This window comes from Pelecanus crispus, chromosome 6 (assembly GCF_030463565.1).
Source record: "Pelecanus crispus isolate bPelCri1 chromosome 6, bPelCri1.pri, whole genome shotgun sequence".
Classification (NCBI taxonomy): Eukaryota; Metazoa; Chordata; class Aves; order Pelecaniformes; family Pelecanidae; genus Pelecanus; species Pelecanus crispus.
In genome coordinates this window covers 1,885,419-1,896,869 of record NC_134648.1, presented here as the reverse complement: position 1 = coordinate 1,896,869, position 11,451 = coordinate 1,885,419, and the positions used below count along the sequence as shown (strand labels likewise).

General features: G+C 61.4%; 1 pseudogene; it reads right to left on the bottom strand.

Annotated features, from left to right (window-relative positions):
- Positions 1-570: 570 nt before the first annotated feature.
- On the bottom strand, positions 571-9,376 carry LOC104030677 (aldehyde dehydrogenase family 3 member B1-like; annotated as a pseudogene).
- Positions 9,377-11,451: the final 2,075 nt, after the last annotated feature.

Sequence of the window (11,451 nt, the reverse complement as noted above, 5' to 3'; positions counted from 1 at the left end):
AGCGTGATGGATGGAGACATTGAGGGTCTGGGCACCCACCCCCCAGGGCTCAGCTGCCAGATTCCTGCCCAGCACCCCCCAAAACCAGGTGACAGAGGCACGAGGCAAGGCCAGGCAGGAGAGCTCAATGCGAAGTCTTTACTACAGGCAGGGTTACACGGAGGAAAAAGCAACAGCCGGCACTAAGAGGAGGGAGAGCAAGGTTCATCCAGAAGGAAAGGTCTGTCTGACGGGAGATGGGGCTAACTGCTGGTCCTCAGCCTCACGGGGACTGTTTCTCTGCTGGGAAGAGACGTACGGGGCGAGAAAAAGAAGTTTTTGCCATTTCAGATGTGTCCTGGCAAGTGGTCCGGAGCAGAGGCAGCTGGGGAGGAGTGAGTGTGCAGGAGGGGATGTCCAGCTCCGCTGCTGTCCGACGTGCGTTGGGCAAAGGACGTGGCAAGGGAAGAGGGGACCGGTGCCGAGGAGAGAGGAGGATACCAGCCTCCCGGGGAGGGTGGTTTTGCTCCTGGGGGAGACCCAGCCAGAAGTCCGTCCGTCGCCCAGTCCATGAGCAGTGCGGGGCGGCCGTCAGAGCAGGGTGCACATGCCCTTGCGCTTGATCTCGAAGGTGGCCGCCAACAGCCCCAGCTTCTGCTGGCTGTAGGGTGGGTAGCGCAGGGCGTTGAGGGCCTCCAGGCCCATGTTGCGGTGCAGGCAGCTGCGGTGGTGGGTGAAGGTGTCGAAGGTGAACTTGCCGTGGTATTTCCCCAAGCCGCTGTTGCCTGCAATACACAGCACAGGTCCAAACTTTCTACGGGACTCTCCGCTCCTGCCCACTCCGAGCATCGTCAACGCCAAGGAAAACCTTACAGGCTTTTCTCGTGCAAATGCTCCCGCTGCGGAGCAACATAGACGTGGTGGAGGAGATCTCACCCTTCCCTGCACCTTTTCCAGCTCTACAGCTACTCCGTCCAGCAAATCCTTCTGCAGCCCACCACTGTTTGGAGGTCTAAGTGCATCGTTTTTCCTGGCCTGCTTTTATCTACATAAGCTTTGCTGGGTCTACAAGGCTCCATTTCCCTCTACAACCTCTACGGTGCTCTACCATATCTACCCATGGTTAGGAGCTATCAGCGTGGCCCCTACGAAGGTCAGCTTCTTCCTGGAGCTCTTAAAAATTGGAGCTACATTGGCAGCACCAGCTGGTTTAAGCTCAACGCTGCGCATTGCGGTTAATAGCCCAATGACTTCACATCCGAGCTACTGTGGAAGCTTTGGCAAATGCCATCTCACCCCGATGACTTCAGACCCTTCACCTGACCAAGCTGCTATAAAATGGCTTCACCTGATAATTTGAGGCAGTTTGTCTGAATCATTTCCATAAAGATAAGTTGCGGTATGGGAACCACCAAAAATTGTTCCCTGAGCCACAGTCAGGCAAGGAATTAATTGTGCTTCGCTGTCGTGGTGTCCTATTATGTCTGAATCAGCTGCCAGCTCTGACAGAGATGCTGAGCATGGGCAGCTTAAAACTGCCGTGGGATATTTTCCCCAGACAATATCCTGGGGAAGAGACCAAGAGATTGGGAAAGTATTCCGGGTAATATCATCAGAGGCTTCCTGTATTCCTGTGCTCTTCCCTGGGCAATGCTACAACCAGGGCCCAGGGCTGAGCAGACCTCACTTTTCACCTGAAAAAACAATTGTTGTTACCCCTGGAGAGCTGAGGAGGATCTCCTTTTTGCTGAGGAGGATCTCCAAGTTACCATAAGCAGATTTCCCAGACATTTATAAGCGTTTTGCTCCTGCTATTGAGTCCTAAAAGGCAGAATGAATGTACAAGCCTTTTGCTTGTGGCCAACATGGATGAAGCCATTGACTTTATCAATGCACGGCCGCAGCCGTTGGCCATCTACGCCTTCTCCTGTGACAGCAAGGTGCGCATGGTCCATGGACCAGAAAGGGGGGTGAGGGAAATGGGGCAGAAAGGCTGAGGAGGATCTCCAAGTTACCATAAGCAGATTTCCCAGACATTTATAAGCGTTTTGCTCCTGCTATTGAGTCCTAAAAGGCAGAATGAATGTACAAGCCTGCTCCTGAGTGATGTTAAGAGCTCCTATCCAGCACCACGCTGTCTGCAGGAGGAAGCTCACCTACCCAAGAAGCACAAGGCCTCGGATGTGCTCCCAGACGAGGAGTAGAGTGATGGATAGACCAAAGGGAGCAGCACTTGAGGAGATCCCAGGTAAGCCTGAGCAGGGCAGGAACCCAAAGCTGGCACAAAGTTCACTCACAGTGCCCACGCTGCTCAGAAATACCAAGGAAATACCCAAGTGGTAAAAAATTCTCTGCCTGTTATATTAAGTATTTCCACGTACACAGGCAACACTGTGCTTGGGACACCAAGCATGGAGAGAAGAAACCACAGAGTGCTCCACGCATGTTCAGCAGAGACAGGGCTGCCAAGCCCGAGAGCTCAGCCCTGGTGCAGTGAAGCAAAGGGCTTCTCGTGGGGTCCTGTCTGGTGCAGAAGGATTTCCCTACGGACCGTTGAGCCCTCTGGACCTGGGGCCCAGGCCTGGGTGCTCCGTCTCCCCTGAGACCCTTCCTCACCATGGCCAGCATGGCTCAGACACCAGGGGTGGGACCATTCCTGGCTCACGTTGGCCAGGGGCGGGCAGGTTGGGGGATTTGGACCTACCGATCCCACCGAAGGGCAGCGAGGTCAACGTCACGTGCATCAGGGTGTCATTGCCGCAGAAGCCACCGCTGCTTGTCCGCTCCAGGACCTGGTTCACCACCTGGGAAGGAAGCGGAGAAGTTGGACATGGGTCTTCCACCTTGGGTCCACGGGCAGTGCTTGTCAAACATCACCCAACTCGTCCAACAGCCCGGTGTGCCCAGAGCAGCCGGGCTCAAAAGACTTTTCAGAGCATGCCCTGGGTTGTCGGCAAGGTGGGCACTAGCCTTTCTGCCCCATTTCCCTCACCCCCCTTTCTGGTCCATGGACCATGCGCACCTTGCTGTCACAGGAGAAGGCGTAGATGGCCAACGGCTGCGGCCGTGCATTGATAAAGTCAATGGCTTCATCCATGTTGGCCACAACAACAATGGGCAGGATGGGGCCGAAGATCTCCTCCTGCATGATAGGATCACAGGGCAGCACGTCCGCCAGCACCGTGGGAGCTGCGGAGAAGGGTTACGGCAATGCATCACTCAGTGCACAGGCACGGGTGGTCCCACAAGCCCCAGGCCCCGGGCCCTCACCGATGTAGCGCTCCTTCTCGTCCGTCTGTCCTCCGATGGCCACACGCCCGCTGCAGAGCAGCGCCCGGACGCGGCGGAACTGTTTGTCCCCCACGATGCGGCCGAAGTCAGGGGATTCCTGGGGGTTGGAGCCAAAAAACTCAGTGATGGCCTCACGCAGGGCGGGCATTAGCTTATCCTGCATCTCCACGCTGCATAGCACGTAGTCAGGCGCGGTGCAGGTCTGCCCTGCGTTGAAGAAGCGGCCCCAGGCCACCCGCCGGGCCACGTTCTGCACGTCGCAGGTGTCAGACACGTAGCAGGGGTTCTTGCCCCCCAACTCCAGCGTCATGGGTGTCAGGTGCTTGGCAGCGGCTGTCATTATGATCCTCCCCACCGAGGGGCTGCCTGTGGACAGGGGAGAGATGCGTCACGGCAGGGATCCCACCAGTCACGGCACAGCTCTGGGACATGGCACTCCGGGGAGCCAGGTCCAAGGGAAACGCACCAAGTCCCACCAGACCCTCAGGCACACACATCCTGGATCCTCCAACGGATCCTGACACCAGATCCCCAACACAAGCCCAGCCTTCTTAGAGGGCGGGGAAGGGGGCCTTGCACTCGCAGGCGGGCTGCCCACCATCTTGCGGCAATGGGCAGGGTAAGGCACAGCGGCATGTCCAGAGGGAATCCCTCTTCCTTGTTGCACACAAACCAGGCAGGGCTCTGCTCTGGCCCACGGGACGTACCAGTGTAGAAGATGTAGTCAAACTTGTTCTCCAGCAGCCTGGTGGTCTCCTGCACGCCGGCGGTCACCACGGCAAAGCAGTCCTGCAACGTAAGAGGAAGGGTCCCTGTGTGTCAGCATCTGCCCGGGCCACTCTGTCCCCACCAAGAGCATCCCAGGCTGCTGGGCGTGCGGACACTGGCTGAGCGTGGAGGAAGGAGGTACGGCAGTGCCTGAAACCAGGGGTGGTGTGGCACTGGTGTGTGCAAGGCAGGGCTGGGAACACCATGGCCCTGGGGCGGGGATAGGGACAAGGACAGGGAAAGCTTCTTACATTATCCAGGTAGCAGGTCAGCATTTCAGCAATAAGCCTCTCCGTGTTCTTGGCTGTCTCCGAGGGTTTGACAACAACACAGTTACCTGGGAGGAGATCAACAGGACATCAGAGCAGTGACATGGTGACAGCCAGCCCTTCTGGCACCCCAGCCGGGGGGACGAGACCCCTGGCCAGGCACTGCCTGGATCCTCCAGGCCAGACAACAGGTTTGGCTCACCGGCAGCGATGGCCCCGATGAGGGGCACCAGGAGGAGGTTAATGGGGTAGTTCCAGGGCGCGATGATGAGCACCACGCCGTACGGGTCCTTGCGGATGAAGGCCGAGTCCAGCTGCATCACCTGCCAGAAAGGCCACGATCTCAGTGCCGCTCCCACTGCCTCCTGCCCTGCCTCAGCCCAGCACCCTGCACTCCCCTCCCCAACCCGCTCTGCCCCCTGCCACCGGCAATTCGTCTCCCTCTCTTCCCTTCCCAGGTCAGCCCAAAGCTTCTGCCTTACCAGATTCTTGTCCACGTGCTCGTCTTTCATCCAGTGGGACAGGTTGTTCAGGGTGTTGTTGAGCTCATTCTTGCACAGGAGAATCTCAGTGAAGTAAGCCTCAGAGGATGGCTGGGGATGGATATCACATAAGCATCACCCCAACACTGACCCCATCTCCTCCCCATCCGCAGGAGACATCTCCCCCCTCTTCTGCCCATGAAGAGCAGCAGAAGCTATTAAGTAGAAGGTATTAAGCAGACGTTGCTATCACCTCCTGCAACCCCCAGAGAATATCACACTCCCTGAAATTTTATGAAAATATGTATTTGGCCAGAGGAAAAACCCAATATTTAACATCTTCACAATATTTAGCAGCCTCCCGAGCTCAGCATCTGTGAACTGCTCACCTGGCAACAGAGCCCTGAGCCAAGGGGGGACCAGGCAATGTCACCGGAGCTCCAGGAGCTCCAAAAAAGCTGGTACCAGTGTCAGAGGCAGCTCCACGCCACTGACCTGGGACAGGACAGTGCTCTTGCACCGGTGCGTTTGTGTCCCAACCACTTGGGCACATGAGCTGGAAGCAAAGCCCCGAGCTCCCTCCCACAGCCTGCACGTGAAAGCTGAACTTAAGACCTTGCTTTGTTCAAAGAGAAATACAAAGAAGAGCAACCACTTAATTAAATGCCTCATGATGGAGCTCGGCTGAACGCCACCAGACTCCCGTCCTGGGCAGAAACCCCCCCGTAGCTCCTGGGGCTCCTGGGCACGTGGCTGGGAAAGGCAGGTCAGGTGAGATGCCCCAGTCAGGGATTTAAACAAACCCAGCAGGTTTCTCCAAGATAAACCTTCCCAACAGGCAATGACTAAATGGACGGTGACTCGGGAGCGGTGGCAGGACGTCAGAGCCAAGATCGCAGGGGCCGCCAAGGCATTTCCTGCACGCAGTGGGTCCTCTCTGCTGGCGTAACCACAGCCGTAAAGCACAGCTCAGGACCGTTCTTGCAGGAGAAGTGTGAAGACATGAGAAGATAACTCAGCAGGCTCAGTAAAGCCCCTCCGTCGCCCTGGACAGCAGGAGGAGCAAAGCTCCTGCGCTTTGAAGCCATGTTTGCGAAGCGCGGTGGGCCCAGCTGTCTGACCTCCCCCACCACAACGTCCTTTGGACTCCTCCAACCCAAAAGCGTCCCTGGGTGGGAGCCTTCCTCCATTGCTGCAGCAAAACACCCCTTTGGGGTTGGAAAGTTTGGTTGCTGACTCCCAGGCAGGAAACCTCTCATGCTCCACCACCAAGCCCCACTCAAGAGACCTTCAGGTCCCCAACGCCACTCAAGCGCCTGGACACATGGGATGTCCAGTGAAGCAACGGGGCCTCTCTCAACCCCAGGCTGACAGTTGCATCACTAGGAGGATGAGGAAATTGCTGGTGAAGATGGGCCATTAAGGGTTTTGATGGGACATGGAGATTTGTAAGGTGGGACATTAAGTCTGAGGTCATTCAAGTTCCTTCAGTCATCAGTGGAGAGAAACCGGCATCCCTGGAGGTGAGGTACCCACCTCAGGTGCGTAAGACCAGATGAACTGTCCATCTAACTATGAAGGCCCGACTACATAACAAGCATATTACTAGACAACCAGCTCTAATTACATACAATTAGGAGAGATGAAGGACGTACTTCGAGTGCTGATGCCTATCAACCCCTGGCTGAAGGAGAAGGCCCTCACCACAAACAAACAAGGCAATTACAAGCCTGGGGAAATGTCACGACGTTGAAACCCGTGTCTGAGGGCACGGCCGCTGCGCTGATACACCCACAAACACAAGTCCTTTGGGTCTGAATGCTACCACTACCAGATAAGACCAGTTATGCTGCGCCAGGACAAGCCATCCCTCACAAAACATTTCCTAATGCCGCATGACCAAAGCATGCGGTAGTCTGCACACGTCAGGAAGGCAAAAAGGGGGAGAATAGGGTGCTGAAGCAACCAACAGAGAACAAACCAACAGAGAACCAACAGTTTAGTGGTGGACTTGGTAATGTTAGGTTAATGGTTGGTCTGGATGATCTTAAAGGTCTTTTCCAACCTAAACAATTCTATGATTCTGAGAAGAGATGAGCTGAGACTGCTGTGGCAGGGATGCTCCCGCTTTCTCAACAGACCATCCGGTTGCTCCTAGAGTGCCACAAAACCCAGAGCCACATCCAGGTCCCGCCCTGTGCCACCGCACGGCTCGGTGCCATGCCAGTGAAACCAGTCCCTGCGAGGTCAGCAAGCCACCCCGGCCCTGAACAGCCCTGGGAGGAATGTGCAAGGCCAGCACGTTGCACAACGCTGGTAATCGCGGGTGCGACTGGGCTGGTGAGGAGTACCCCAGGACATCACCCTCTGCGGAGGTCGCATGAAGCCACCGGGGAGTCGATGTGTGGGGCGGACGCGGCGGGTGAAGCTCGGTAACGCTGAGGTTCCCACCTCGCATTGGCCAGTGGGGGTTTTGCTCAGTTTAAGTGCACTGAGGACGGGGTTAGCAGCACCAAGCCTGCCCGGCGGCGTGGTCCCTACGTGTGGCTGTGGCTAACCCCGCCTGTGGAGAGCTCTGCAGGGACCCAGCGCCTACGGGTGCACCACACCAGCCCTGGAGCACATCCAGAGGGATCTAGGACCCTGACGAGGGGATCCCCATGCCCAGACCCCCACATCTGCACCCAGGAGGATGCAAGACCCAGACAAGGGGGTATGCGGAGCCCTGAAGATGGAACGCTGGTGGCCAGCACCCGGCCCCCTCTCACCTTGCCCATGTCCAAGGCGGTGGCCTCCAGGATGTCCTGCTTCTTCTCATCCAAGAAGCGACCCAGGGCCTCCAGCTGGGCCACGCGGTACTCCATGGGCCGCGTCTTCCCCGAGAGCCAGGCTGCCCGCAGGTGGCTCACCAGCCCCGCGTAAGGGTTCCCGCTGTGAGGACAGGGATGTCAGAGGGATCCCGACCCCGTCCCAGCCCCTCGTGCTCCAGGTGATGAGGGAGAGGAGCTCCACGTCACACCCAGCTCCGCTTCACGCCAGTCCAGCATCAAACTGGAGCCCCAGAGTCCCTGGGGAGAGGGCAGGGAGCCTGGACATCTGGGTCTTCCCATTGCTGCTGAGAGCAAGGGCTCCTTGTGTTCCCGGCAGTCCTTTGTCTCCTCCCTTGGGCCACACTGGTGTATGGTGGCCCACGGACCCCAAACTTGTCCCCCAGCATCCCTCATCAGCACCAACCCCACCACCCCAGCACCGCCACAGAATCCCCTGCCCACCTCACCCCAACCATCCCGTCTCCCTCCTGCCCCCAGCCGCAAGCCCCCAGCCCCTCGCTCTCACCATACGGCACTGCAGATCACCGGCCCCTTCCCGATGCCTCCGCTGCCCCCGCTGCCTGCGCTGCACCCGCCGGCTTTCCCGGCATCGCTGCACACGGGGCTGCACTTGCCGTAGCCCGGGGGCTGCTGCCCAGGGGGCTCAAGGGGCTGGTGCATGCCAAGCTGTGGAAAGGAGCTGCCGGTCTTCACAGAGAACGTGGTGGCCCTGGGGAGAGACACGGAGCGGGTTATGTCCCAGCTGGAAGTGCCAGAGATGCCGGCTCGACCCCAAGAGGAGTCACCCCGCAGCGAGACAGCTGTGCCCCAAGCTCGGGGCTGTCCTGGCTGTGGGGTGACTCAGCCCGGCGCGGCTGCCGGAGGCTCCGGTGTGCCTGGCAGGGGATGCCTGGGATTCCGGGCCCTCACCGCGCTCAGGGATGGCCACCGGCTTCCAGCCACGGAGCTGCCTGGGCTGCCTTCCCAATGCAGGGTCACCCCACGGGGACCTCAGGGACCCCGGTGTGGGGGCAGCATCCCAGGCTGACCCCTGGGATCCCCAGGGACCCTGGTGCGGGGCAGCATCCCGGGCTGACACCTGGGATCCACAAGGACCCCGGTGCGGGGCAGCATCCCGGGCTGACCCCTGGGATCCCCAGGGACCCCGGTGCGGGGCAGCATCCCGGGCTGACCCCTGGGATCCCCAGGGACCCCGGTGCGGGGCAGCATCCTGGGCTGACCCCTGGGATGCCCAGGGACCCTGGTGTGGGGCAGCATCCCGGGCTGACCCCTGGGATCCCCAGGGACCCTGGTGCGGGGCAGCATCCCAGGCTGACCCCTGGGATCCCCAGGGACCCCGGTGTGGGGCCGTATGAGCCAGCACCGGTACTACCACAGCCCAGCCCACCTTTGGGCACAGCATCGCTCCACCAGCACAAGCCCAGAGCTGGGGGACAGAGCTGCAGCCCTACATCTGCCCCCCCTGCCCCTCTCCATGCCCAAGGCACCCACCCTTCCTCGAGGGAGCCCACCCAGCGAGGTGCCCAGCTTCCCACAGCTTCCACCTGCGTGGGGCTGGAGAAGCCCAGCTGAGTGCCACGCAGTGGGGGTCCGGTCCCCAGGGCCCCACGGTGCCTACCTGGGGGGCTGAGTGGTAGCCAGAGGAGCGCAAAGCCGGGCTGGCACTGCCGAGGCTCAGGGTGCTCCTCCTAAATGCTGTGGGGCCGGTGGCCAGGCCCCACGGCCAGGGGCGGGCAGGACTGTGCCCCGCCTCCATGGGGCTGGCAGTGGGGACAAGGGATGGGATGGGATGGGATGGGACCTCCCCCATGGGATAGTGGCACCGGGGAACTCCCATGGCCACCAAACCACCACCATGAACTTTGACCCATTGGGACCCCACAGATACCCCTCACCCTGCTCCCCAGGGCCACCCTGACCCACGGGGACCCCACAGATACCCCTCACCCTGCTCCCCAGGGCCACCCTGACCCACGGGGACCCTGCAGACAGCCCTTACCTTGCTCTCTGGGACCACCCTGACCCATGAGGATCCCACAGACACCCATCATCCTGCTCCCCAGGACCACCCTGACCCACGAGGATCCCATAGACACCCATCATCCTGCTCCCCGGGACCCCCCTGACCCATGGGGACCCCACAGACACCCCTGATGGACGCCACGGGTCCCCTGTCTGTCCGTAGCGCTGCCCACTCCCACCCCGGTGCCGGCCGGCTGAGCCCTCAGCTCATCCCACACCCAGCCCTGACCACCAGCACCGGTTCCTCCTGCCGGGCACCGCACGCAGCCCCCCCCAAAGCCGGCTCCCCACACACCTGCTCCCCCGCCCGGGCCTAATTACCCCGCTTTGTAAACAGGAAGGGCAGCAGCCCAGCCCCACGCACCCCGCCACTGCACCCCGGGCTCGGCCCCTGCAGCCACGCTCCCCGGGGACCCACAGCGGCCACCCCCCACCCCCAGGGAAGGGGGAATTTCCCCCCCCCCCCCCCCGGCAGCACCCCAAATTGGCACTGTGAGCTTGGCCATGATGGCCAGGGCAGAGCCAGGAGCCAGCGCCGGCTTCGCAGGGGGGCACAGCCGTCCCCGAGCAGCCCCTGCCCCCACGGAGGATGCCACATGTCCACCGGAGAGACCCGCAAGGGCCAGCAGTGCATCAGTACCCAGAACGAGCTCGTGGGGGGGTACCAGAGCCCCCCATCCCAATTTGGGAGGTGTCCGGGGAGGAGATGTCCCACACAGCCCCTGAGGATGGGGAAAACCAGGGGCCCGGCTCTCCATCGGAATCCCCGGAGCCCAAGCAGAGGGGGCTGCAGAGCTGGGGGTTGCACGGTGCTGGGGACCCAAATCGGCCCCGGGGGGCGGGGAGACACGCTGGGGGGGTCGCACCCACAGCCTGCCTCGCTGCCCACCAGCGCTCGGGTTCAGGGCCACGGACCCTGCGCCCCCGGGAAGGGCCCTCTCCCCCCGGCACCCCAGGGTGGCTCCTCTTGCCCTCGCCCAGGGCGAGGGGGGCCGTGGGGTGGGTGTTGCTCCCCGGCAGCCGCCGTGGCCTTTGCGGGGGCTGTCCCCCCGCCATGTCCCCCGCCATCCCACGGGACCCACGGCCTCAGCACCCTCCCCACATGGCGCTGGCTGCTCATCCACCGCCTCTCAAGAATCCCCCACTACCGGCTGGGCCGGATCCTGCCCCTGCTCCCCATGATGGAGATTTCACCCCCTCCACCCCACCCCGAAGTCTCCCCACCCTGCCCCGGGGCACCGGCGCTGCATGGCTGCGGGCACCCCGGTGTCACCACGCGCCTGGGCACCCTCCCGGCCCTGGGTTTTGGGTGACGCGGGGAAGAGGCATGTACCCCGCCACCCCCCAAACCAGCCCTACATCCCCAAAACGGGGAGGGGGGGGGGGGTGTTGTCCCCCCCAACCCGGGCACCCTGCCACATCGCCCAGGCCGGGAAGGGGAAGCGAGAGCAGCAGGGCCCAGGGCAGGCACCGGGCACCCCGAGCAGGCAGCACCCACACCAGGGTCTGGTGGGAGTGCTGGGGGTGCTGGGGGGGGGGGGACAGGGGTGCTGAGGAGGGGACAGGGGTGCTGGGGGGGGGACAGGGGTGCTGGGGAGCAGGGTGCTGCGCAGGGGGTGGGATGGGGGCCGTGCGGGTTGGGGTGGGTGCTGTGCAAGGCGGGGTGCAATGGGTGCTGTGCGGGGCGGGGGGGGGGGGTCAGGGTGCTGTGCAGGGGGGGTCGGGGCGCTGCGCAGGTTGGGGTGGGATGGGTGCTGTTTGCGGGGGGGTCAGGGTGCTGAGGACGGGCGCGGGTGGGGGGCACAAGGG